Below are 6,000 nucleotides of genomic sequence, written 5' to 3' on the forward strand. Positions count from 1 at the left end.
ATTGACATCAAAAAGGGCCTGTCAGCTCAAACACACAATGCAATACTTGTTGTTGCTTACAATCATCAGTAGCAAAGTCAAATACCAACAAAAATAAAAGCCTACGATTTGCATTTTTCCCCCTCTATTTCCCATTCCATGTGCGTTTATATGAAAGGCCCCTCAATTACATTTTGTCACTATTTGCAGCAATGGGATGATAGTTTTATTTGGTGGGTATGTTGAGCTGGTGGTTTTGAAAGTAGCTCTCAAGTCCATAAAACAAACTAACATAGGCTACTTCTCTATAAGCAGAATCATGAATAGGCCTATTTAATTTATACAAAAGGAGAAGAGAGAGAGAGAGAGAGCAATGTGTTTGTGTCTCAAACTTTGTCTAATATTGTTTTAGAGCAGTGGTTCTCAAACATTGTCATGGCAAGAGCAAAGGACCCCCAATATTTTTTCAATCTACAAAAATAATCCCAAAATCGCTGATAAATTAAATTACATTACTTACTAATCGCTTATTTGGCAACACTGGCCAGAAACAAACAGTGTTGCTTTTTGTTTCAGCTCCGTGGCTGGGAGATGGGAACTTTCGGTTGCAGTTCAATCAATATAAAAGTACCACACAACTGAAAAGTTTCGCGACTGTGACCGCAAGTTAGAGACGTGTGTGGCTATAATGACGCCCAGCTGTTATGTAATCGCGCATCTCTAAATTCTAAGCGTGTGAGCCGGGACTGTGTGTGTGTGTGTGTGTGTGTGTGTGTGTATATACATTCCGTCGGTAATTCCCTGTAGGCTTCACGTGAATAATGTTGTGTGCGCGCGTGCGGAGAAATAGTTATTTAATGAATCGCATGTTGGTGTGTGTGTGTGTGTGGGGGGGGCCTTACAGGCGTGCATGTGCGTGTGTGTGCGTGCAGGCGTATGTATACATTAGGGCTGTCACGATTCGCCTAGTCCACGATTCAATTCAATTTTCGATTTGCAGCTCACGATTCGATTCGATGTTCGATTCGCTATCACGATTCGCCTAGTCCACGATTCAATTCAATTTTCGATTTGAAGCTCACGATTTGCTTCGATGTTCGATTAAATTTGTTCAATCTATTTTTTTAAAACCTTCTTTTTCAGCATTGAGGGCTATATTCATTATAATTTAGGCCAATATCTTGGTTTGTAAAGAAAAACACTTGTCTCCCAATAAGTCACATTTATTTTCTATAAATAACAAATCAGAATGAGAATAATAAAAGGTTTAACAACTTTGGGTTTTATGCCCTAACATTTTTTAAATGTTTCTTTAAGATGAGATGACTTGTAACATTCTTGTTAAGCTCTAAGTAAGTAAAAGAAAGAAAGAAAAAAAAAGACAAATAGTATATAGACCCATCTGTTGTTAGTTCAAGTATTAAATACTAATGTAAGTGTTCAATTTCACTTATACACTACCTGGTTATAAATAGCTGCAGTAGGCTACACCATTTTATGCAGTATTTTATACTATTTCTATTTAGTGTACATTTAGTGGATGTGGCTTACATCCGGTCTAAAGCCCACCCACTGTATGCGCTGATTTCCATACACAATCCGTATCCTCCCCTCACCGGATGTTGAATTAACAGTACTAACGGCCATATATTTGACGATCTTTTACACAAAACGATTTTAACGGGCAACGTTTCACATGTATTATTAGTTTTATACATTTTAGGAGTGAAAACATGTGTGACCTGCATGGCATTTTGTAACGTGGTTCTGCTGTTCTGCAACTCTCATTAAATATTGAAAGCCAGCGTTTTCCACCACTGATAGTGGTCGCATGTCTGCAGCTATGCAGACCGCAACTCCGTGCGTTAATTGTTTTGCACGGGGCGAATTAGCTGAGAGCTTTTCTCTATAAGAATATAGTTGGCTGTGTTGTTGTCTTTGTACCATCGTCGTTGGACAGATCGATGTCTTTGTGATGTCTGCTAAGAAGCTGGCCCATATTTGACGTGTTGCCTTTGGGATACGGCACTCGTTTTCTTTTCCACACTTATTTCCGTGTATCATCGTCGTCGCTGTCTACAACAGCACTGGCCATGGTGAAACGCAACAGCCGTCTCGTTCTCTCACTTGTCAACTCCTCTCTGTGTGTGTGTGTGTGTGTGTGTGTGTGTGTGTGTGTGTGTGTGTGTGTGTGTGACTGACTGTGTGTGTGTGTGTGTGTGGCACTGCTCCGATACAGCTGGATTTTCGTCTCTTTTTTTTCTCCATGCATTCGCATGGGCGGAATGGCCCGGCCGCTCGCGGAAGTAAATTGGCTGTGTGGCGAAAATAGGCAAAGTGATCGGTGTAAGGGTGATATTTTGGCACAATCCGATTAATGCCAAAGAACAATGTTGATGTAACTAAGGGAATCGTCGAGTCATTTATGTTGTAAATAAAGAGATTTAGATGGAATAAGCGAAATAGCGATCGTATAATCTCTCCTGTTCCTTCTGTCTCTCATCAATGTCCTGCGCGAGATCAGCTTCTGTGCTGCGCGAGATGACATTGTCAAGCTAGTGTGGGGGCGGGGCTGGTAAGAGAGGGCAGTGTTGCCAGGTTTGCGAATTGTAAGCGAGTTGCAGTGTATGCAAGTAGCGTGGTTAAATTCCTTGTTTCTCGCGTGTTGTGGCAAGGGCGCAGCATTAGAAGGGCGCAGCAAATACGACATTGAGGGGTAGAAACCATCCCGGGCGCGTGGTTCATGTAACATGTGTGTCACTGTGAAAGACTGGCCCCATTAAGTGAACGTAGTTGGCGTAGTAGACGCCAACATGACGATTTTGGTAGACGCCAACATGACGATTGTGACGTAGGCTGTTGACGTTGAGCAATAACAGCGTGTTTCATAAAAGTAATATTTGCAGAGTAAATAAGACACTTGAACGGCAAAAAAATAGTCTATGTCAGTTCGGGGAGCGTGGCGAATTTATTTTGCATATAGAGATGTGTGGTAAAAGTGTGGTTCGGTCGGAGATAGAGCACAAAGAATGATTATGACGATTTCAGTATAAAGTTTAAATTAAGAGTAGTGGTTAAATGTATTTTTGACTATATTTTTGGGGTAGTTAGTTCAGTCTATCCACTATTGAGAATATTCCCTCTTTTATTATAGCGTCAATATTTATTTTAGAAGCATAAATCGTATCGGTAAGTCTGTGGGATAGATTCTAAGTAACTATACTGAGATATACAGAAGGGAGTGGTAATGCAAAGCATTAAGGAAGGGTGCCAACTGCCATTAACAAACCTGGTTTTGGTTTAAATCCTGGATTAGTTAATCCAAGTTTCGTGAAACAGGCCCTTGGAGCAGAGCTGACCAGGTACTGAACACAGTACAACACTGACACCTGCTGGACACAACGGGACACAACATTTATTACCCCTAGTGCAGATGGTTCCAAACAAAGCAATGTCAATGGGCATACAGGACAGGTGTCAATCAACTCTAGTCAACATATTACAGGTTTGACTAAAAAAACAAAATAGCAGGAATAGCAGTCTGAGAGTGAGAGATCTGAGAAAAACAGAGATCTTTATAAATTAAATAATCTGATGTCACCAAATGAAGAGCTAGGGATTAATATCAGTGTGTGTATGAGCATGTGTGTGTGTTCGAAGCTGGGTTTTCACTCAGTATTTCTACGTTCTACGTTTTCCGTTTGGCTAATGCAGCAGGTCCTGTCAACGTCGTATTGACGTCATATGGACGTCTTTTTGCAACGTATCCTGGTCGTATCCGGAGTTTGACTGTCAGGTCGTATCGACCACGTTGTATGGACGTCGTATGGACGTCTTTTTGCAACGTATCATGGTCGTATGAGTTTGACTGTCAGGTCGTATCGACCACGTTGTATGGACGTCGTATGGACGTCTGGCTGGGACGGCGACTAGGACGGGCGGGACGCTTTGGGGTTTTTACAGAGAGGTCGTATGGACGTCGTATGGACGTCGTATGGACGTCCTGTGAGAAGGTAACGGCTGCAGCCTGCGGGGAAGGTGCCTGTGGCCTGCAGGCCAACGACTTTACTGTTTTGGAACTGCACCCATGGCCATTAGTCTGCTGGTAGTAAAATAGCTTTAAAAATAGTTAAATCATTGATTTATTCTCCTATGCTTAATACCGGTATACTTATATTATACTTGTATTATGTATTATTATGTCCCGGATAAGTATTGTAGAAATAGCTGCTGATCTACAAGCTTACAACGCCTTGTGTTGTGAGCCGTTACAATTCTTGCCTCTTTCTTATATTATTTGACAATTTGACCAAAGTTTAAATTTAATTTATTTTCTTTGTAAGGTATTAAAAAGTTCCTTAAAAGTCTGTAAAGAACTAACCTTTCCAACCCAAATCTCAATTGTGTTATAAACCTGACTTTTTGGTTTGTTTTTTAACTGGCCAGTTTCTTAATTGCTCTTTGAGAGCGGTTTTGAAGGAGTCAAGGGATTCACATGTCCTAATGGCTGTTGGTAGGGCGTTCCACATTTTAGTGGCATAGTTCATGCGAAATTAATTGAATCCCTTGTTTGAGCATCTGGGTAGCAGGTTGTTTGGTTTGAGTGTGGTTTTAAAGGGTTGGAGACAACAAAGTTCTTCACCTGTGGTATAGCCTGAAATCACCAGCACCCATGCGCCATACCACTTTAGTTTCTAAATCATTGTCTGTGTGCACATAGCCCCTAGTTACCTTTTCTGAATTTCGGTCTGTAGACCTTCATCAGGTTATCTTAGAGAAGAGTACAGTAGGCCTACATTGAAGTGGTTAACCTGCAGTGATGTTGATGAATTCCAAATAAGTATTCTGTGGCACCCGGACTGGCCCTGTGTGAACCCACTTTGAAAAACCCTGCCGTAGAAGGTAATTCATTAATCAGTTAATTAAACACACCTTAGGAAGCGGGCGAGCTATATAGAGTCACACTGTTTTGTGTTTACATTAATCTCTGCTTAGTAAAATTAGTGTAAAACAACCTGGAGCAGAGATGACCAAAGTTCACAAACACAACACAACGCAACACTGACACCTGTTGGACACAATGGAAAACAACATGTATTACGCATAGTGCAGATGGTTCCCAAACAAAGCAATGTCATTGGGCAATGGCCACACAGGACAGCTGTCAATCAACTCTAGTCAACATTTTGCAGGTTTGACAGGGGGTGGGACTAAAAAAAGATAACAGGAAGGAAAACAGTCTCAGAGAGTGAGAGATCTGTGGAACTGGAAACAGCTCTGTTTATAAATTAAATTATCTGGACCTGGTAAATATTGTCACCAAATGAAGCGATTAATATCAGTGCGTTTGAAGCTGTGTTTTCACCAAAACCAGCTGACATTATAATAACAACAAGATGGACTGTGGCTGGTGAACTTGTGAGAGACATTTCAACAAGTTTCTGAGTGAGTATGGATGCTATCTAAGAAGTGTAATAGGACATTTAGTTAATGTACTGTCTGTCTAGGACCTTTATAGCCCTAGAATGCTGTCATATTGCATACATTTCACTAGCCCCTCTCGGAACCCTACATAAAGCTTTTATGAAATTTGATTGTCGCTTTATATATGGTTCCTGGCCATGCTAAGATTTTCCAATGCGATTGTTGGAACGCGGATATAAACAAACTCAACCTTTCGTCGATCGGCGCGCTATTACCACGCTTTTTCTTGTGTTCACTTACGAATGTGCGAACTATAAGTACCTTACATACCTCTGATAAAATCTCCTGTGTCGCGGAAGCCGGTAAGTATTTTTAATCCATGTTTGATTAAAAATGCGCTTTGATTTCTTCTTGTTTATTTACCGTTTATTGTACCGCCTCCCGATGTGCGGTTGGCTTTGCGGGCTACGTCCCTGCCTCTGATCTGCTCCGTCATAGCTATAGCGCCACTAGCTAGCCAGATAGGCGGTACAATGAGGTGTCAATAAACAAGGTAGGAAGAAGCGACATTTTTAATCAATCATTGATTAAAAATAC

Source organism: Protomyctophum bolini (genome assembly GCF_963924005.1).
Source record: "Protomyctophum bolini genome assembly, chromosome: 24".
Classification (NCBI taxonomy): domain Eukaryota; kingdom Metazoa; phylum Chordata; class Actinopteri; order Myctophiformes; family Myctophidae; genus Protomyctophum; species Protomyctophum bolini.